The sequence below is a fragment of the Myotis lucifugus genome, unplaced genomic scaffold, assembly GCF_000147115.1.
Source record: "Myotis lucifugus unplaced genomic scaffold, Myoluc2.0 scaffold_90, whole genome shotgun sequence".
Classification (NCBI taxonomy): domain Eukaryota; kingdom Metazoa; phylum Chordata; class Mammalia; order Chiroptera; family Vespertilionidae; genus Myotis; species Myotis lucifugus.
Genome location: NW_005871138.1, coordinates 4,133,628 through 4,155,898, shown reverse-complemented (window position 1 = coordinate 4,155,898; position 22,271 = coordinate 4,133,628). Strand labels below are relative to the sequence as shown.

At 45.8% G+C, this 22,271-nt stretch overlaps 1 protein-coding gene across 3 annotated transcripts in view; it reads left to right on the top strand.

The window, feature by feature from the left end:
- PKIG (cAMP-dependent protein kinase inhibitor gamma) overlaps positions 1-22,271 on the top strand; it is a 64,619-nt gene that overhangs the window by 21,814 nt on the left and 20,534 nt on the right. Inside the window, exon 1 of one of the 3 annotated variants that reach the window (XM_023756252.1) lies at positions 14,378-14,509. The exons of 1 other annotated variant lie outside the window; for it this stretch is intronic. The gene's annotated coding sequence lies outside the window, so the exon portion shown is untranslated. Of the gene's footprint in view, positions 1-14,377; positions 14,647-22,271 lie in introns of those variants that run through there. One more of the 3 variants, XM_006091418.3, reaches the window with a different exon arrangement.

Below are 22,271 nucleotides of genomic sequence, written 5' to 3'. Positions count from 1 at the left end.
AATGCCTCCCAGCACCGGGATCAGCAGAGCCGCGAGGCCTCCCGACACCGGGATCAGAGTGGCAGGGAGCAGCGCCCAAACCCCCTGATCGCCCTGCGGTTCTGTGTGTGACAGGGTGCGGCGTCCCAACACCCTGATCGGCCCTGCTCTGTGTGTGACGGGAAGGCGCCCCAACCCCCTGCTCAGCCCTGCTCTGTGCCTGATAGGGGGAGCTCCCCAACCCCCTGATCACCCTGCGGCTCTGTGTGTGACAGGGTGCGGCGCCCCAACCCCCTGATTGGCCGTGCTCTGTGTGTGACAGGGGAAGGCGCCCCAACCCCCTGATCAGCCCTGCTCTGTGGGTGATAGAGGGTGGCGCCCCAACCCCCCTCCACAGGCCTTGCTCTGTGTGTGACAGGGTGCGGCGCCCCAAGCCCCCCACCACCACGGGCCCTGCTCTGTGTGTGACGGGGTAGAGCCATAACCTCTCCATCGGCCCTGCCCTGAGTGTGACAGTGGCGGCGCCCCAACTCCCTGATCGGCCCTGCTCTGTGGGTGATAGAGGGTGGCGCCCCAACCCCCCTCCACAGGCCTTGCTCTGTGTGTGACGGGGGAGAGCCATAACCTCCCCATTGGCCCTGCCCTGAGTGTGACAGGGTGCAGCGCCCCAACCTCCTGATCCGCCCTGCTCTGTGTGTGATGGGGTGGTGCCCCAACTCCCCTATCGGCCCTACTCTGTGAGTGACAGCGGGGAGCTCCTCAACCCCCTGATGGGCCCTGCTCTGTGCGTGACACGGGGGAGCTCCCCAACCCCCTGATCGACCCTGCTCTGTGTGTGACAGGGTACGGAGCCCCAACCCCCCTGATCGGCCCTGCTCTGTGAGTGACAGGGGGCAGCACCCCAACCCCCTGATGGGCCCTGCTTTGTGCGTGACGGGGTGGCGCCGCAACCTCCCCATCAACCCTGCCTTGAGTATGACAGGGGGCGGTGCCCCAACCTCCCAATCGGCCCTACCCTGAGCGTTACTGAGGGTGGCATCACAACCTCCCGATCCGCCCTGCTCTGTGCATGACAGGGGGCGGTGCCCCAACTCCCCAATCAGCCCTGCTCTGAGCCCGACCAGGGGCTGCACTTAGGGATTGGGCCTGCCCTCTGCCACCCGGGAGCAGGCCTAAGCCAGCAGGTTGTTATCTCCCAAGGGGTCCCAGACTGCGAGAGGGCACAGGCTGGGCTGGGGGACCCCCCTCCCGAGTGCACAAATTTTTGTGCACCGGGCCTCTAGTCCTATATAATAAAAGGGTAATATGCAAATTGACCCTAACAGCAGAACGACTGGGATTGACTGGTCACTATGACACACACTGACCACCAGGAGGCAGATGCTCACTGCAGGAGCTGCCCCCTGGTGGTCAGTGCGCTCTCACAGGGGGGAGCTCTGCTCAGCCACAAGCCAGCCTGACGGCTGCCAGCACAGCATTGGTGGTGGGAGCCTCTCCCGCCTCCTCAGCAGTGCTAGGGATGTCCGATTGCAGCTTAGGCCTGCTCCCGGCTGGCAAGTGGACATCCTCCGAGAGCTCCTGGGCTGCCAGAGGCATGTCTGACTGCTAGCTTAGGCCCAACCCCCGGGGGAGCAGGCCTAAGCCAACAGGTGGACATCCCCTGAGGGGTCCCAGACTGGGAGAGTGCACAGGCCGGGCTGAGGGCCCCCCCCCACACCGAGTCCACAAATTTTTGTGCACCAGGCCTCTAGTATTCTTATGCTTTTCCTGATCAGTGCTGTCATCGGATAGCTTGAATATGTTTGCGGTGCCTGAACAGAACTTAGGGACTTCATTTCCTCCCACTTTCAGGTGTGCCTTCTACAGTGGGAAAGGTCCCAGTGCCCACCCCGTGTCAGGCACAAACTGGCAACACACCTCCTGGGCCAGGCCTGGGGAGTAGAGGGCAGGTGCAGGGCCCTGGAGACTATGCTCAGAGGGCAGAGTGTTGGTCATGTCTCTCTCCACTGTTTTCAATGGCCAGACAATGTGTTTGACATTTTGAATGTTTTCATTTTTTCACCGTTATAAATCACTGCTATAAATATCTCTCTCACTTATAAGTCAGCGTGTATACATATTTGTGGCACTTGGTATATATCATCCAAAGGAACTTAAAAATAGCTTGGGGTCATTAGTCAACGTAACTGGTCCTGAGGTAGCCACTGTGTCACTTGTCTGATTTTGCTGCTTTTCTGAGCCCGGAGCTGACATATACCCGAGGCCCAGTTGTTATCTTTAGGGAGGAAAAGATCAGGGCGTCTAAACTGTATGACTAGCTAGGGCAGTGGTTCTCAACCTTGGCTGCACATTAGAATCATCTAGGAATCTCTTTAAAATCCTGATTTCTGGGCCTCATCCTCCAGAAATTCTGTTTCTTTGTTATGGGGTGGGGTCACAACATTAGTAACAAAGACACAGAATTTCCGGAGGATGAGGCCCAGAAATCAGGATTTTAAAAAGATTCCCAGGTGATTCTAATGTGCAACCAAGGTTGAGAACCACTGAACTAGGGGAGGAACCTGGGGACTAGGTTCTTGTTTTCCCAGGTTTGCCCCTTGTTAGGCATCCGGGCTTTCTGCCCTGGTGAGTTTCTGTATCTGACCCATTGTCCTTGCTCTGCACATGTCTAACAATTAGATACTCTTCTGTAGCATCACTTATTGTGACTATATAATATTCAATTCTATAGATATATCAAAGTTTACTTAGCCACTTCCTAACTGTGGACTTGTAAGATTGTTTTTAGTTTTTCACTATTCTTAGCAGTGCTGAGGTGAACAACCTTGAGTCAAGTCTTTGCATCCATCTGTAATGATTTCTCTAGAATAACTTCTTAGAGGTGAAAGGACTGGATCGAAGGGTGTGTACACTTGTTTAAATTAGTAAACTACTTTTTAGACCAGTTTTAAGTTCAAGCAAAATGGAGCAGAGAGTTTCCATATACACACTGTGTATGTTTTTAGAAAAGATTTCAATATTGCCCTAGTTGGTTTGGCTCAGTGGATAGAGCGTTGGCCAGAGGGCCTAGGGTTGTGGGTTCGATTTCAGTCAAGGGCACTTACCTCAGTTGCAGGCTTAATCCCTAACCCTGTTGGGGGGAGGGCATGTGGGAAGCAACCAATCGATGTATCTCTTTCATAGCAATGTTTCTCTCTCTTTCTCTCCTACTCCCTACCACTCTCTAAAAATCAATGAAAAAAATATCATCCGGTGAGGGTTAACAAAAGTAAATAAAAAGATTTCAATATGAATTATCAAATTGCCTTATAGGAATGTTGAGGCATTTTCCATTTTCACCTACATTTTTCCATATCTCCATAACACTGGGTATTATCATTACAAAGAAATCTCTGTTAAGGCACATTTAAAGCAGAATTCCTATTCTCATCATCATAAGACTGGATTTCCTTTCTTCTGAAATTTATATTTATGTTACTCATCTCATTACTATTTCTTATCATTTGAGGGATTTGAGGAGAAGGGTTTTGGGAAATTTAGTCCATCTGTTGGCTGAAATAGCAGTCTTAATCCACTCACTTTGTAACTCTGTAAAAGATGAAGAAATTAGCACCTCTCCACTTTTCCTTCTACCTCCCTGCATTTAAATGCAATGGACACTATTATTTTCTTTAGTTTACAAATGAAATACCAGAATTCAGAGAGGTTAAGTGATTTGCCTAAGATCACACAGCTGGTAAGTGGGAGATGGAGCCAGGATTTGTCCTTAAGTCCATCTGCATTCACACCATGCTTTAACAGAGCCATATTAACATAGTCTCTCCACTTTGTATCTGTGCTACTATCTCTTAGCCTTCCAGTTTCTCATTACTGATGTTTTCCCTGTGAATTTAGGAAAAGGTAGGTCTGTCTGTATTCTGATTTTTGGCTGCAGGACTTACAGGCTATAAATGACCCTAGGCAAGTCACTGCCCTTCTTACCTTCCACTTTTTTTTAATGAAATGGTAGTGTAAGCACTTACAAAGAGAAAATGTACTGCAGAAGAAATGAGACAATCTATGGGAAAGAGCCCCATACAATGCAAGTAGCAGACATTGTTATCATTTCATAGCTCAATAAATATTTGCTGATCTAACAATGCAAACCAGCAATGTGGATTGCAGGTTCCTGTTAGCATTAGAAGTTTTTTTAAGACCATCCTTTTAGTTTTTTAATTCCTTTTTCTTAAAGTAGCATAAAAGAAAATCCATGGTTACGGTTTATTAAAGAAAAGAGCTCTGGTTTTTGTTTTGATTTGTTTGAGATATTTTTACACAGACTAGAGGACCAGGCTGGAGGGCCAGGGTGGGGTGGGGGGCTGGAGGGGGCCAATGGGGGGAAAAGGGGACATATGTGATACTGTCAACAATAAAGAATTATTTTTTAAAAAATTATGATTAAGCCCTGGCTGGTTTGGCTCAGTGGATGGAGCGTCAGCCTGCGAACTGAGGTGTCCCAGGTTTGATTCCGGTCAAGGGCACGTGCCGCCCAGGTTGCGGGCTCAATCCCCAGTGGGGGGCTTGCAGGAGGCAGCCGATCAATGATTCTCTCTCATCATTGATGTTTCTCTCTCTCTCTCCCTCTTCCTTTCTCTCTGAAATCAATAAAAATATATTTAAACACACACACACAGACACTTAAAAATATGTATATATGATTAATTACCCGGCCTGTGTGCTCAGTGGTTGAGTGTCGACCTATGAACTAGGAGGTCAGAGTTCAATTCCCGTTCAGGGCACATGCCCAGTTTGCAGGCTCCATCCCCAAGTAAGGCGGTTGGGGGGTGCAGGAGGCAGCCGATCAATGATTCTTTCTCATCATTGACGTTTCTATCTCTTCCTCTCCCTTCCTCTCTCTGAAATCAATTTAAAAAAATGTAAAAACCAAAACTATGGTTAATATAGTATTGACAAGTTGACCTGCAAAATTTTTCTAAAATAATTTACATTTCCACTGTGTATAGACGTGTTTCCTTTCTTTACCCTCACTAGCACTTTCCTCCTGAAAGTGCCTACTGAAAGCTTATCTTAGAGACCTTTTGTTTGTCTTCTGATAGGCTTCCTTAGCAGAGGGGAAAGAAACAAGTTAGTCCCTTCTGTTCCCTCTTCCTAAATTAACCGTCCAGCATCACCCTTCACACTGTAAACCTTTCTTCTCACTTACTGCCCTTTTTCTCTATGCTGGTACCTGTCTGCGTTGTGTGACAGGACTGAAAGCCGCCAACAATTTAGCCAATGATGATTAACAATCAGTTTTCCCCTTTGGAATTAATGCCTGGCTCAGGGGAGATGGCTGATCAGCATTGCTTTTGCTGTAAAAACAAGGCAGCTTTTAGAGATAGGCTGTTTTTTCCAAACACATTTGTTGGCAAAGGTATATGTAACACCTTCTTCGAGTTACAACTGTGCAGAAGGCTCTGCACATCTTTTCCTTACAGGCAAACCTCTCCTGTTGGGAATGCGGGGCGGGGGGGTGTGGGGGGGGGGGGCGGGGGCGGCATTGCTGATCATGGAACACTACAACTGCTTCTGCCCCAGAATTGGTCGGTAATAAGACATCTTTTATTTGTTTGGAATGTGTATGCAATTATATATTGTTTGTGGGTCTGCTCTTAAACCTTTTTATCATCCTATGTAAACCGTGTCATAAGAAACATTCTCTTTGTAAGTCTTGAGCAGGGCTCAGTGTCATACCAACAGGGTACTACATGTTAAAATATAGACCTCATTCAGGTGCTTTTTGCATTTCAGTTGTATTTTTTTTATAGAATACACATGTATTAGAATTTAATATCTGATTCACGCCTTAAAGAAAATGATACTATGTAGTTTAAATTTATAGTCGAATGAATTAAAGTCAGTTGTTCTTGCCCTGGCCAGATAGCTTGGTTGGAAAGGTTGTGGGTTCGATTCCTGGTCAGGGCACATACCTAGGTGTTTCGGGTTGGACCCCCAGTCAGGGTGGATACAGGAGGCAACCAATTGATGTTTCTCTCACATTGGTGTTTCCCACTCTCTCTCCCTTCCTCTCTCTCTAAAATTAATAAAAACATATCCTTGAGTGAGGATTTAAAAACAAAAGTTAGTTCCTCTTAAAATGTCGTTTCTTTTTATAATCTTTTAAAATTCATCAACTTAAATTAAGCACCCTGAGGGCAACAAGTGTTAGGGAGTGGGTCTGGGGGTGGTGTGGGGAGGCGGTGTTTGGTGAGTGTCCAGGAGCAAAGCACTGCTCACTTGAAGCTCAGAGATTGTCATCCAAATATGTGCAGATTGCTGGTGCTGGAAATAGTTTGAACTTAAGTAAACAGCTTCTTCCCCCAGTTGCCGCTTGGCCATTGTTCCGCTGCCAGAAGAGCCCGGGAGCAGCATCTCACACCAGGCTCATGGCGCTTGTGCCCAGCTCTGGCGCTGCTTCTCTGCCAGGCAGAGCCGTTAGCTTACCCGTCAGCTTGAGAGGACCCAGGCGCTTCAGTTCCCCACTTTTGGCTTCACGCCTACAGTCTGTTCTACAGCTTTACAAACTTGCCTCTGCTCTAGAGGCACACTGATCTAAGATTCCTGTCAGCTATAAAAAGCCTTGGGCCACGTGGCCTTGACTGAAGTAGATTTAGGAGATAGACATTCTCTCTTCGGGGCAGAAGCACCCCCGGCTCATTCCTTTCTTTTGGAGCCAAGAAGAGCGGCACTGGTTCTGCTGATCTGCATTATGCCAGGCAGGCAGCTGACATTTGAGCAACTGAGGACATTCCATGGGTTATTACTCTATTCCTTTGGAGGAAATACAAAACTCTTGCTTTGGCAGCATTCATTTAGTGACTTTTACGTCAAATGTCCATGAGGAGGATGAATAACTTGACATTTTATTCTCAAGGGGATAGATGATAAAGGATGAAGAAAGTACTACTGGATTCTTAGGCACATTATTTAACTTTTCTTAGCTTTAGTTTTTTCATATGTTAAGTGAGGATAATCTTGTCTCTCCTGTTTCGTGGAGTTGATGAGGAAGTTGATGTAAAAGTACACATCTGGACTTCCCCAACCAGTGGGATGTAAGGAGAGGTAAGGTGGTGGAAAGAGTCTCCTAAGCCTGGCCTACTTGGTGACCTTAAGCAAATGGCTAATGTCTCTCAGCCTCAATCTTTTCATCTGTGAAATGGGAATAGCAATACCTGTCTTGCAGGAGTGTTACAAAGATTAGAAATAACAAACGTAAAAGCATGACAAATGGTAGACATAGTTAAGTGGCAATAATAGTTATTATTACATTTAATGTGGAGATATTCACACTGGGTAGTTTAGGATTCTTCACCTGGAGAAACTGGTTCAGTTTGTAGGTGTCAGGATTAGCAAAAGACCCTGCTAAACACTGACAGCAATAACTGATGATAATAGATAATATTTTTAAAAAGTAAAAGTAATGCATGCACATCATTTAAAGTCCAGATATGCATCATTATTCTGCTTAACCCCTTACCCTGAGGGAGCCATTTTAATTTTTTTGTTTGTTAATCCTCACCTGAGGATGTTTTTCCATTGATTTTTAGGGAGAGTTATAAGGGAGGGGAAGAGACAGAGAGAAAAAATATTAATGTGAGAGAGACACATCGATTGGTTGCCTCCTGCATTCGCCCCGACTAGGGCTTGGGATCAAACCTGCAACCTAGGTACTTGCTCTTGACCGGAATTAACCCAGGACCCTTCAGTCCGCAGGTCGACACTCTATTCACTGGGCCAAACTGGCTAGGGCTAATTTTTTTTTGCTTTTAATTCTTTTGGTGGTTACCTCCATTTAAATTACCTCCATTTCTTTTTAAAAATTAATTCTCTTTTTTGTCCAAATGGTACATGCACATAGTTTTGCTTCATTCTTTTAAAAATCAAATATCATTAAAAACTTACACTAAAAATCAGCTATCCCCTACCCTCACCCCTCTATTCCCCTCTCTCCTGTTCTGTTCCCAAGAGCATATACTTTTGATTCTATTAGCTGTTTGTTCTAGTATTTTTAACATATCCTAAATATATGCTTATATAGCTATATCTTTTTAAAACATATTTTATTGAGGAAATTTTCAAACACATAAAAAATTAAAGAGAATAGTATAATGAACCTTCATGAACCACTCATTACCCAGCTCCAAGAATCACGACCAGTTTTATTTCATTTATGACTACAGCCATTCTCCCCCTATTACTGATATCATGTCATTTTATCAATAACTACTTTAGCAGGTATCTCAGAGAATAAGGGCGCGAGCGCGCGCACACACACACACACACACACACACACGCTGCCATAATCACCTATCACATAATTAATAATCCCTTATTATTAGCAAAGATCTCTAATTAACTCTTAAGTATTTTTTTGTTGTTGTTCAAATCAGATCCAAACCAGGACCACCACCACCATACTGCTCTTCCTTTATTCACCAGTTTTAGATGTTACCTGTTGACCAGCACGCGAGGCTTTAGCTTTCCTATAACCACCACAGGGCTCATACATACTTCTCATGCTACTTCTCCTTACCCTTTTCTCCCAGTGTCACATTTGGAATTAAAATCTGTGTTATGGGATGGCAAATATTATTTACGACTGAGCCAGTAACATTCTAATTATTTTTCCTTTCTGTTTGACTACGTTTCCTGGACTTCATAATAAGGATTTTTTGTTCCTTATTGCTAAGGCTTTCCATACTTTCCTGTAGACTTTCAATACAGTTTTCAGAAAACCGATCAAGCAGTCCATCAGTTCTGTTTCCCTGGAGCCTCCCACCTTCCTCCTGTGGTCAGACTGGCGCTCTCTAGGCCTGTGAGTCAGCCAAGGTCCAGAGCTGCCCTCATCATCATCCTTGACATTCCTTTCACCTCACTTGTTAGATCCCTGTTTTTCCAATCTCCTTAGTTTAAACCCTCATTTAGGCAAAGTATGTTCTCCAGGAGTTTGCTGAGAAAAGAGTGAATGAGAAAAAATTTTCTAAGTCCTTGCATGTCTGAAAATGCCTTTATTGCCTAGCTGAGTATAAATTCTAGGTTCCAAATGGTTTTCCTTTAGACCAGTGGTTCTCAACCTGTGAGTCGCGACCCCTTTGGGGGTCGAACGACCCTTTCACAGGGGTCGCCTAAGACCATCGGAAAACACATATATAATTACATATTGTTTTGTGATTAATCACTATGCTTTAGTTATGTTCAATTTGTAACAATGAAAATACATCCTGCATATTGGATATTTACATTATGATTGATAACAGTAGCAAAATTACAGTTATGAAGTAGCAACGAAAATAATTTTATGGTTGGGGGTCACCACAACATGAGGAACTATATTAATTAGGAAGGTTGAGAACCACTGCTTTAGACCCTTTCCCCAGAAAGCATTGCTCCTTGAGCTCAGGCACCCAGTGTTGCTGGTAAGCAGTTTGAGAGCATCTGATTCTTTTCTTTTGAAACAGTCTGTTTGCTTCTCTAGAAACTTTTAGGATTTTTTCCATTTTAAATTCTAGACGATTAGGAGACTGTGTCTAGCTATGGTCTCTGTTCATCTTTCTCAACACTCTTTAAACTGTTCAGTTGGAAGATGCAATCTTCCTTCAGCTTTGAGAATTTTTCCTCATGATTTCTTAGATAATTTCCTATTGTACTTTTTCCCCTTTCTATTCTTTTTCTGGAATTCCTATTTAGTCTGATGGTGAACTTCCTGGATTATTGTTCTATAGAGAGATCCTTTTTTATTCTGTGAATATTTTCTCTATCTTTTGAAAGATTTCCTTCCTTATTTTCTAGTCCTTATACTGAATTGTTCATTTCAGTATTCATATTATTAATTTCCAAGAGCCCAGTATTATCAGTTTATTTCATTTTTTATGGACACAGTATCTTCAGAATCTCTCTGAAGACATAAGAATTTTTTTTAAGCTTCTCATTTGTCCGAATTTCCTTTTTCATTATAGGGACCATTTTCTCTTTATTGTTTTCCTCGGTTGCCTCCTATACATGCCCCTACCGGTAGTTGAACCCATAACCTTTTAGTGCACAGGACGATGGACCAACCAACCAACTGAGCCACCTGGCCAGGGCACATGATACTTTTTTAATTCATGTTATTGCTCCCTTTACCTCAAGCCTGGACTACCCAAGACTGGGTGTGTGTGTGTGTGTGTGTGTGTGTGCACTTAGAAAATATTTATTGAGTTTCCTTTTCTGTACCAGTGGACAAGGGAGACATGTTGTTGATCTCACGGAGTTTACCGTTTGGCAGGAAAAACAGATAACATATACTTACAATAACGTGTTAAGGGTTATGAGAGCAGAAATAGAGAGTGCCGTAGGACCGATACAGAAGCGGGAGCTAACTTGGCTCAGAAGGAAGTGACATTTAATCTGACATCTGATGGCTGAGTAGGATTTCTAAGCACAGTGGCAAGGGAGAGCCTGGGATGGATAGAAGGACTTCCTCCTGTTAGAGCACCAGGCTCTGCAGAGTCGGGAAGTCTGCCTTCTCTGGACTTGGCATTCCTCGTCATGAACAGGAGGTGATCACATGCCCTTCTCAGTTTTAAACATAACAAGGCTAAGATTGTTTAAAATTTACTCAAGAGCGAAGATCCATCTGTCCCAGAACTGCCCCAATCAGAAACCTGTCTTTAGCTGGTGGGAAGCGCAGGGAGGGGCAGTGTGGAATCCTGCAAACCCCTCCCCATTGAGATGCATGATCAGGCTTCCCTTCTCCTGCCAGCTGGTCATCCGACTTCAGCAGTAACCTGAGGGGGACAAGGAAGTGGAGCCTCCAAACGTGGAACCCTGCAGAAAGTAGCCAGGGTTCTCCCAAACCAACCAACCAAATGGAACGTTTCTTTGTCACCTTTTGTGGGGATGACTACTCCCCCCCGCGCCCCAAATGACTTAAGTGCCTGATTTCAAAACATTGTTTTGAGTGTAGGTGTGATTCTTGCTGTGTCGGTACCCCAGGAGAATAACTGGTTATTTCTGAGTGGTAGGATGGTGGGTGATTTTCCTCCCTTTTTTCTGTTCTTCTATATTTTGCTATTTTTTATAATCAATTATGATTATATTAGAGTATTATCTGGCATACGGTAAACATTTGATAAAAGTTTTTGTTTATGGATTTTTTTATTTTAATAAGTGTCTCATAGTATGTACAAAATGCTCATAAATTAGACATGGATCTTTTCCTTAAGAAGCTCAAATTATAGCAGAGGAATAAGATCTGCCCAGAAATAAATATGTCTCAAAAGAGAAGAGGAAAAGTTTCTTAAGAAACAGATAAAGTACTAAGGAAATTCAGAGGAGGGAGAAACTCCTTCCAGACAAGGGGTGAGGGGGTGAGAATTAGGGCAGCTCTGTGCTATGAAGCAGCCAAAGTTTCCTTTGTCCTCCAGTGGAGCCAATAGTGCTGGCTGTGAGTCAGGGACTTAAAAATACAGCATGGGCTCTGTCACTTACCCAGTGAACCTTTGTAGGCTGGTCAGTCTCTGCACACGTCAGTTTCCACATTTGTAAGATGAGAATATTAATAATACCTCCTGCACCTGATTGTGGGGAGGATGACATAAAGTGGTATTTATAGAGAGCTCAGCACCAGGCATGGCCCCAAAGTACATCTGCCGCTGTCAGAGACAAAATGAGTGTGCTGCTGGTGTCACGGTCCTCTCCATGGGTTCTGTCACAGGTGTACAGCGCCTCTGTAAGGAAAGTGTTACCAAATACATGTTACAGAAAGAAACTGTATCTTTGTTTTTATGAATGGGCTCCTTACTATTATATTCATTCAGGTAACAAAACCTGCTTCAAAGCACTGAGGGTGATGTCAGTAAACTGACCTGTGAAGAGCCCATCCTCATTTCCTGACACCACTCGGGCTTCTGGACTAACGGCACAGCCAAAGACTGGCCCGGCCTCCAGGCCCTCCCAGCTGAGTGCTGCTGCTGAGAGCATTCCAGCTGCTCTCGGCAGGCTTTTCGTTCCGTGCTCATCCTGATGTTCTAAGAAACACTGGGCCCTTTTTCTGGCTTCCCAGCATTCTTGACCTGATTCATTTATTGTCACATCATCCTCAGGGCAGAGGATGGTGAAACTGAGTCAGAATTAGAAAATAATGTCTTTACAATTTAAGATGCTACAGCTTCTTTTTGCAAGTATTTTTTAACTTGTAGTATGTGTCAGGCACTTATCCACTTAAGAATTTTTCAGGGTAAGTGTCATTTTAATTCTTGTTTTACAGTGGGAAACCAAGGCACATACACAGCTAGGTCAAGGCCTTACACAGCGAGGAACAGGAAGCCCAGGTCTCTGAGCCATTACCTGCTGCTTCCCTGGGGACCAGGCTGGTCCTCTTTTTATTCCACTGCAGTCTCATACCAGCTGTGGGAAAGCCTTCAGGTTGGCAAACTCCAAGGTGGGGCAAAGTAGGTTTACAGTTGTGAATACATGAAATAGTTTACTCCTGTATTATTTATTAATTACTGTATTATTTTCCATTCAAAGGACTGTAAACTTACTTTTGCCCCACCCTATATGTAGCCTGCTGGCCTGGCCTTTTTTTGATGAGCATCAAAATTTTCTGAGAACTAATTAAAATTCTGGTTAAGTTACAAACGACCACAGCCTTACCCACACCTATAAATAGCTTCTTCTTTACCAATAGAGCTCCAACCCCAACTTCCCATCCAAGTAGCTTTAAGACAAATCAGATCTGCCTCTTTGGGGGAGAGGCGATTGAAGCCCAGTCTTGCTTCCAGGCCACACAGTATTTTGGTAGTAAAACAAGTAAGCACCACCTCTTACTTAGTGGCCCCAAGTGTTTTCTTTAAGCAAAAGATTGCCCAGCTCTCCCATCCCTGGCCTGGTTGACCCCAGGAAAACTCTCCCTCCCAACCTTGCCCATGTGTTTTAATAAGCCTCACTCATTTTTCTAAGAAGAGATGATCCCAGTTAGAAATAAGGGCCAGACTCGGTGAAATAACCATTCTGAGAAGTAGCATTGGCATGTGTGCTGGCCTCATGAAGACTCATTTTCCAAGTCTGGCCCTTTCATCTTGAGCTGTGTGACCTCGGGCATGTCACTTCTCTGTGTGTCATTTTCCTGTTCAGGAAAAGGGGATGAATAGTGTAGCCGCTGGGTACCTCATTCTCATCAAATGAGAATCAAATGAGGTTATGTACTACAGCAATGAGCGCTACCATCTGTCAACACTTAGTATGTGTCAAAAACTTACAGTTCCATTACATGTTATTTAATTCTCACAGTCCTAAAATGGAGGCCCTAGCATTCCATTTTACAGTAAAAACAAAAAACAAAAACCACCCTGAAGTAGTCGCACAGGACTCAGATCCATGTCTCTGGCTCCTAAATTGATGCTGATAATCACTATACATGTCATTGCTTTCCACTGCACACTAAAGCAGAGAGGCTTATATGTCTTCCCACCAAGCACTCTACAAATGCAAGCAATTATCTCTTGTAGCCACTACTGTTCCGTGTCAGTCCCTAAGGATAGTTAAATTCTCTTGCTTCTTTATCTTATCTTCCAGTTTGTGCTGCCTCTTTCAGTGTCCCCCGGGATTTGTTTAGTGAATTCTTTCGGGTTTTCTCCCAGAGAAACAGTTCTGCTAAATAAAGGGGGTTTGGGAGCCAGGCTGAGCCTGACCTCTGAGCAGTGTCCTGTGACTATCCCGGGTTCTTCCCTCCCTCGAGCGTGGAGTCAGGCAGCTTGTGGTAAAATTCCTTTGCACTTGTTAAGCTCCTCAGTCACTGAATTGCAGAAGGGGAAGACATCAACGCCGTTTTATTGATGGGGAAACGGAGTTCCAGAGAGAGGGGTGACTGACTTAAGGCTGTTCATTCAGTTGGGTGGGTGACTAAGATCAGAATCCAGTTCCTCAAGTTAAGACCAGCGCTCTCAAGCTTTGGATGTGGGCACGTGTCGTTCCCCGAAGTGAAGGAAAAGCGCACGCACGCACTGTGCCCAGCATGCACCTAGAAAACTTTGGGGAAATTAAGCAACTTGAAAAATTGAGCAGGAAAAAAGAGATGGGGGTGGGCTGAGAAGCAGCTCTCCACCCTAACCTGGTGTATTATATACCAAAGACATCAGTTAAAATACTGCCGAGCAAACTAGGTGGCCCACAGTGACTGAGGCAAAGGGATTTGCCGGGAGCCCTGCAGGGAGTGGATAGGAAGCCTTTTGTCAGTACGGCTACAGTGTTGAAAATTGAAGGAAGGATGTTAGGCAAATGTGACGAAGGCTGGGGATGTAGTTACAGCCCCCTGGCTCATTGTCCAAAGGAAATGGATCTCTCTTGTGGACGGAGAGGTGGAAACTGAGCTGGGGAGCTGAGCGGTTGACATCATCAGGCTGAGCATTGAATTACAACAAATGGGGACTTACTTGGCCGGAGACGTGGGAAACACCCACTAAAACCTCGAAGTGCCTTTTATTTAGCAGACACAGGGAAGAGTGAAAGGGTAAGAGAGAATCCCACCTGGTCTGCTCACAAGGGAGGTTTATCCTCAAAAGGGAGGCGTTTTGAATCCTGGTTTCTTAAATTCTACCTGCACCTCTGACTGAGGATCCCCGGACTTTGAAGAAACTCTTTGCTCTCGTGAGTAGAACTTGGTTCTCCACCCCCGGGAGAAGCAGAGCTTGCAGGCAGAGCTCTCTGGAGAGCTTGCTTTCGTTGGTCACAAAGTGTCTATTTTTATATTATGATATATTATTGCTCTGAAAATTATGGCTTTGTCTGAAACTGCTTAGGACTAGACTCAACCTAGTGGTTCTCAACCTTCTGGCCCTTTAAATACATTTCCTCATGTTGTGACCCAACCATAAAATTATTTTCGTTGCTACTTCATAACTGTAATGTTGCTACTGTTATGAATCGTGATGTAAATATCTGATATGCAGGATGGTCTTAGGCGACCCCTGTGAAAGGGTCATTCGACCGCCAAAGGGGTCGCGACCCACAGGTTGAGAACCTCTGGCTCAAGTCTGAGCCTCAGGTCTCACAGATGGGCTCCATTCAAATGCTGTGTTACTTTTTACCCAAGAACGTTGGCAGAGTATCTAGAGCTTTAAGAGCAGCTCCTTGCGTCAAATTATGGGTGAAGAAATCCTCCCTTAGAAATTGGGGTTTGTAAAACTTTTATATTTTTTTTCTGATTACAAGGATAGTACAAAACTTTTTAAACAGTCCAGAGAGAAATGTCTCTCAAAGTGAAAATTTCCTACAGTGTTTTCCTCATATAGTGGAGACTTACCCTTAGACATAAGATGGATATTTTAAATTTAAGATACAGGTCTGATTAGATTTTGTGAAGTTATCTCATCACATATACCCCAGTGCTGCCTTGGCTGCGTGGGCAATGCCAAGATGGGAATAAGCTTTGGAAATCTTTAACTTTGGCTTTGTGATCTCTCTATTGCTTCCTTTTAGAAATTTGCTGTTTATGCCTAGAAAAGAAACAGAACTTGTAAGCCCAGGGGCATTTTATTTGTCCAGTGTGTTTTCAGGATTTTAATGAACCCGGAGGGTGCCTGAGTGGAGGGTTCTCGCATGGCTTGTAGCTGCTGTGTGTCACCACCTCCCCTGCTTGCAAGTAAAATCGCAGTTAAGGAGAAAACAAAGAGCCACCCTCTATTAGAAGGGCCACCGAGGGAACTGTGTGACCCTGGGCAAGTGTGTCCCAGGCTTCAGTTTCCTCGTTTGTATGTAAATGAGGGGGCGAATCTAGATGATCGCTGTAGTCCCAAATTCAGCTTGAAATGAGCCATCAATGTTCCTTTCCCCTTTGAGGAGAGCCCTTAGGGCTTGAGAGGCAGAGTGCCCTTGGTTGTCCGGGTCCCAGAGTGCCCACACACTGGTGCCTCTGGGAGAGTTAAAAAGAGGACACAAAACAGGCAACATTAAGTTATTTCCGAGTTTTTATGGTTTTGTCAGGTTTGGTGTTCCTGAAGAAAGAGAAAGTTTCAGTGCGTGGATGCATGCGTATGCTCACACACGGGGGGAGGAGAGGGACTTAACATGATGGAGCAACCCCTAAGTGCCACGCTCCATGTTAGGGTCATCCCTCCATCACGTAGGTGGTCAGATCATTCCCTGACTCTACTGACTGTGGTGTCTCCACTGTATGTTCCCATATTATCCTGAACTCCTTCCAAGTGTTGACCTGCACTGTGCTTACAGAATCACTGGCGTGACTTCAGGTCACTGTGTTTCTGCTAGACTGTATGCACCCTCTCTCTAGGTTACAGAAGAGACTATGTTTCTGCACCCCACTGCCTGGTGGAGAGCCTGGCACATAGGTACAGGGGAGACAGCGACCGAATTTTAACTAAAAGCCCACGCTCTAAGTCCTAGCTTGGCAAGAGAGAAGGAGGGAACCCGGGGGGGGGGGGGGGGGGGATGGGGGGAGGGGAGGGATCCTTTACTTGCTCCCTTCCCTTCATTTCACCTCAGCACAGCCTCTACCGCTGCCGGGACAGGACAGTGGGAGCAAAGCACAAAGACAAGCAAAGGCAGATGTCACAAAGAAAGACAAGCAAAAGCAGATTGTTACAACTGCTGTGTGCCCAACAGAAAGGTTCCAGGTCTTGGTGATTCAGGGATTTTTATGTTTAAGGCCATCATAGACCCTAACCCTCAGGAAGGCGTGGCATTTAAAAACTGTTTGCATTAGTTAAGATCTGGGTTTCCAGTAGGATTCTCAAAGCCCCTCAGCCCTTGAAAGTGGACTGTTGCTGCCATGGAACTCCCCAGGGGCATGGGCAGTGGGAAGGCCAGGACCTCCTTCCACCTCCCTCCAGCCCCCCAGGATCTCAAGCCTTTGGATAATTTATAAAGTAACCTCTCCTCCTAAGGAGGTGATGAGGAGATAGTTCTCTGGAAGTAAGTGCCCACGTGGTCCTTGTGGTTCCTGCCTGGGGTGGGGGAGTGGAAGTGTGGTGGGATGCCTCACACCCCGCGCTCCAGGACTTCCGGATGAGGTGGCTTTAGTTTCTTGTTCTGTGCTGTCAGCCCTGTCTTCGTGTGCTCATCCTCAGAGAGTCCACCTGCCCACAGAACGTGTAGGGCATCTCAGGAGAGGAGGTACGTTGTGGAAGAGACTATTATGTCCCAAGTTCTTGCTTGGCTTTCATATCTCCCTGAAATACGTGTCATACACAGGGCTGGGCATCTTGCAAACAGGGTGGGGCAAAAGTAGATTTACAGTTGTTCATGTGGAAAGTAATACAATCTTTTTTATTAGAAAGAGAAAGGGTGGGAGAGAGGGAGAGAAGCATCTATTTGTTGTTCCACATATTCACACGCATTCAGTGGTTGATTATTGTATGTGCCCTGATCTAGGATTGAACCCGAAACCTTGGGGTATCGGGAGGATGCTCTCACCAACTGAGCTGCCTGGCCAGGGCTACAATAATTAATAAATAATAACACAAGAATAAGCTCTGTGTTTCACATATTAACAACTGTAAATCTACTTTGCCCCACCCTGTGTTTCGATTCCTTTCAGTCTTCACAGCAATGATGTGAAGCAGAGGTTATTTTCATTTTACACATAGAAGAGTCACAGAGGTGAAGTCACTTGCCCTGGGTCTCTCAGCTAACAGCGAACAGATAATAAATAGCTGCATTTCCCAGGAAAGCTGGCCCTCCCTGAGGCCTGGATTCCCACTGCACTGCGCTGGCTTTCCTATATCACCTTCCGAATCTCAGCTTCTCCATCGTGAAATGAAGCGTGAAGCAGAGTCAGAAGTCAGAGTGGTTTGGGTTTTTATTTTTATTTGAATTTGAATGTCTTAGGTGAGTGTGTTCTCTCATTTATTACCATCTGTGCCATTCCCTTGCCCAATCTATTGCACTCTCTGGTCTCCAGCCTGTCCCTTGGCCCCCATGGGCATTCGCCTTTTCCACCCCTGGACTGGTTGGTGTCCACAGTTCCTGTCACTTTAGACAACTTATGGTTCAAGGAGAAACTGGCGAGGGTAGCAGTGAGAGCTCTACCCTCACCCCCTCCTCACTGAGACCTCTTAAACAGATTACCTCTCCTCACAGAGCCTGCTTCTCTTCTGTGAAGTGGGGGTCACCATATACCTGTCTCAAAGGGTACCCTGAGGATGAAATAGGATAGAGCTAGTATGAACTTAATTGGTACACAGATACACGCTCGGGATTAGCTGCTCTATGGTTTCCAGAGAGAGTGTTAGCCAGTGTATACAGGCACCTGTCCCCTCTGTCATAGGATGGCATTTGTCTGAGGAATTTGCAGTCATCTTCGACCTCAGCGTTGCTGAAACCCCCTGTGATGGGCCCTGGAGCTGCCACTTTGGCCTTTCAAACCTAGCTTCAGCACTACTTCCTGTCACCCAGTCAGGTGCTGAGCCAAGCGCAGAAGTGGGTGCTGTCCTAGGACCAGGCGACCTGGCCCAGCCTCTTAAGGAAGAAGCTGGTGGCAGGTGTTACTTTCGGAGTGTGACAGAAGCCAAGCCGCTCAATTAATTCTGCTGTTTTGACGAGGGGCCAGAGGTGATTCCTAAGTGGAGACAGACATGGACAATCCAAAGTTCTTGGAAACAAGTCACCAATCATGACTCAAAGCTGAGCTCACTGCCTCCTGGAAGTCGCACACGCCTTAGGAAGACTTGAGTGTCTGCTCCTTCGGGGAGAGGCTTCTTTGGAAGCTGCAGTCAGCTGGGATGCGGAGTGATTCCCAGTTGCACACTTAAGTGCATCCGCTCTTACTGGAGGAAGCCAGCATTCCTAACTTTATTTGAAAGGCGTCCCTTTAATCTTCCAAGATCGGAAGTAACAAAGCTCTCAGAGAGGGGGCCCAAGAAGAGTGGCCGCAGAAGCTCACTCGTCTAGGGATTTAAATTTCCTGCCCTTGCCTTCTGTTGGCTCTTTCAAAAAACACACCAGCCAATCTCCTTTTGCCCTTCTCTCTCGCTTTTAGTTACCACCCTTGGGTTCAGGGGGAAGGGCAGCTCTACAGGTTGACTGGTACATTCCGCCTATGTCGCTCACATCCTGACCATCTGGTTTATTTCCTCCTCATCCACCATCTTCCTTCCCCGCCAGGGCCATTACCCTAAACTGCCTGATCCCATCTAACGCCTCACCATTGTGTTTAGAACTTCATAGATGTGGTCTCTGACATTCAATAAACTGTACTGAGGGCCAGCCAGTACTAAGCACGAAGCCAGAGCAACAGGCTGACTAGGAGACAGCCTCTGTTCTCGTGGAGCTCTTAGTGCATCAGGGAATATGGGCAGGTGAATGAATCATTGCAGGATGGAGGTCCTGGCCTCGAGCTGGGTTGATTACTCCCAAGCTTTCCCTCCATTTCCTGACTCTCGGAGCTTTGCCAGCATTGCATTAGAGAGAAATGAGAGCTGCCCCTGCTGCAGCTTTTACTCCAGGCACCTTCCTGTCCCACAAAGCTTCAGACAGAGAAAGGCAGTATTCACAAAATGCTGTCTCCCCTCCCCCCACCCCCGCCCCACACACACTGAGAACCCTAAATCTGCAGTCCCAAGTTTAGCGAGGAAACGGGTGGTGATTTTGTAGTCTAAAATCACCACTGGATTTTCTGTTGGTTCCTTTTATAGCATTTATTGTGTGGGTTTGCTTTTTCAGATTACAAAATTAGAACATGTTCATGGAAGGAAAGCTAGACAGTTCAGAAAAACACCTAAATCATCACCCACTGATTTCACCTCTCTGATTTTTTGTTTTTTTGTTTTGTTAATCTTCACCTGAGGATATTTCTTCCATTGCTTTTCAGAGAATGTGGAAGGGAGTGGGGGGCGGGGGGAGGAGAGTGAGAGGAGAGAGAAAGAGACATTGATGTGAGAGAGATACATTGACTGGTTGCCTCCCAGCAACTCCTCCAGTTATGTCGTGCCCTTGACTGGGAACTGAACCCTTCAGGACGTGGGCTGATGCTGTCACCACTTGGCGCACCGGCCAGGGCTCTCTTCCCTGGTTTTAATGAGTTGTGGCGAGGTCAGAGGACATGGACTTCTTTAGATCTGATACCAATTTCCAGTTGGCACCAGAAAGCTTCTACCTATATACGCTCCCATTAGCATGCTTTCCCCTCCCCTCCTCTCACCCACACACTACCACTGTTTATCAAGTTTAGTTCTGATTTTAATTTCTTCCTGGGCAGAGTCTGTTTGCCTGTCTCTAAGGTGCTCAACGTTTTTAGGTGCTCAGACCCTTGGGTAGGAGGAACCAGTGTCTATGGTTAGTTAGAGGTTGCAGCCTTCATGTGTACTTTCCTGTATATACATGAACTCATTCACATTTGTGTTAGGCATTATGCAAGGTGCTCTGGGGAATACCTATGTAAGTAAGACTTATAAGTAGCTCAGAGGCCAATAGGTAAAGAAGTCTTGGATAACTCTAACACATGTGATTACTAGAGGCCTGCAGGATTGAGCTGAAACTGGCCCTCCGACATCCCCCGAGGGGTCCTGGATTGTGAGAGGGTGCAGGCCAGGCCGAGGGACCCCACCAGTGCACGATCAGGGGCTGGGGAGGGACCATGGGAGGGCCCCAGGGCATGTCTGGCCCATCTCGCTCAGTCCCCATCAGCTGGACCCCAGCAGCAAGCTAACCTACTGGTCAAAGCATCTGCCCCCTGGTGGTCAGTGCACATCAAAGCAAGCGGTTGAGCAGACTTAGCATATTACGCTTTGATTGGTTGGATGGAGACTTAGCATATTAGGCTTTTATTGTATAGGATGTCCCTCCCCCAACAGAGGGACAGTGCTGTGCCTGAGAAGGTAGAGGGACGATAGCATTTGAGATGAACCTTCAACTCTCTTCAATAAATTTTCATATATTTATCCAGTATCTGTTGAGCATCTAATATCTGCCAGGCACTGGGCAAGTTGATAAGTAGACAGTGTTACATAAAACAGGCCTGGTCCTTCCTCACATGAAGCTCACAAGGACGGGCAGCGGTGTTATGAAATGAACGGCGTGAGTGATGGATGAGGAGGAGAGTGTAGTCAGGGCAGGCTGGCTTGAAGAGGTGGTGTTTAAACCAAGACGAGGAGTAAGTTATGCCAAGAGCTAAGGCAGGCAGTGGGGGGAAGAGGGGAGCTATAGAGTGGGAAAGAATAATCCAGGCAGAGAGGTCCACATGCGAAAGGGTCCAAGGCAGGAAAGCATGTGGGATGTTGGGGAAACTGAAAGGAGGCTAACGCATCGAGGGAAAGAGAAGGTAGCAATGGGTGAAGGGGAAGGTTAGGAGAAGGTTAAGAGATTTGGGAAGGGGGCCTGGTGATGCCGGGGCTTTTCCTTCCCTTATTCAGCAGCTGTATTCCAGTGTATAAGCAAGGGTTCCCTCTAACATGGAGCTACAACGCGTTCGAGTACAGGGGCAGGAAGAATCTGTCCCTCCCAAGATCCTGTTTTTATTCATTGGCTTGCCTGAGGTTCCTCCTTCTGTCTGTCACGTCAAACTTGAGCTTCCTGCTGGACTTGGGGTTTGGAGACCTGAATTTGTATTGCAGCTTTGTTACAACTGCTGTGTGCCCAAAAGATCCATAACTTGTCTGGGCCTCATTTTCACCTGTATATGGGAATGAAACTGATCTGATCCCAGGGTCGTTGTAAAGATCAAGTAGGATATCTTAAAGTGCTTTGTAAGTCATGAAGTGCTTTAGAAATGTGAGGTATCTTTATTTGTTCAAGGAAATATTTATTACAATTGACATCAAATAACAAGTTAAAAGCAGAGCATTCTACCAGGGAAGGCAGAGTGTACCTTCCAGATAACTGAAACGGCAGATTCAGCATAGGTAGCTAGCTCTCCTTCAAGAGCTTGTTATAAATGCTATTCTTCTTTTTTCTTGCATTTCATCTACTGGGCTAAACCATTTCCTCTCCTTCCTCCTTCCATCAAAAATGGTTTGCAAAACAGTCCATTTCACTTCTCTAAATTCCAGGACCCATCTGATATGGAGCCTTTTGAGCAGAGTTGCTGCAGTTTTCAGGGCTTTGGTTCCCAGCAGACTGTACACTCCCAGGAGTGTATTTAATTGGGTTTGGGGGAAGAAGGCAATCAAGGACACTGAGCCACTGAAAACAGTCACCAGCACAGAACCAGCCCACACACTGCCTACACAGGGCAGTTTCAAGGCCAAAGTTTTAGGCTTTCTTTTGGATTAAAAAAAAAAAGTGGTTTTATACAAGCACAGATTTTTAAAATGTATTTA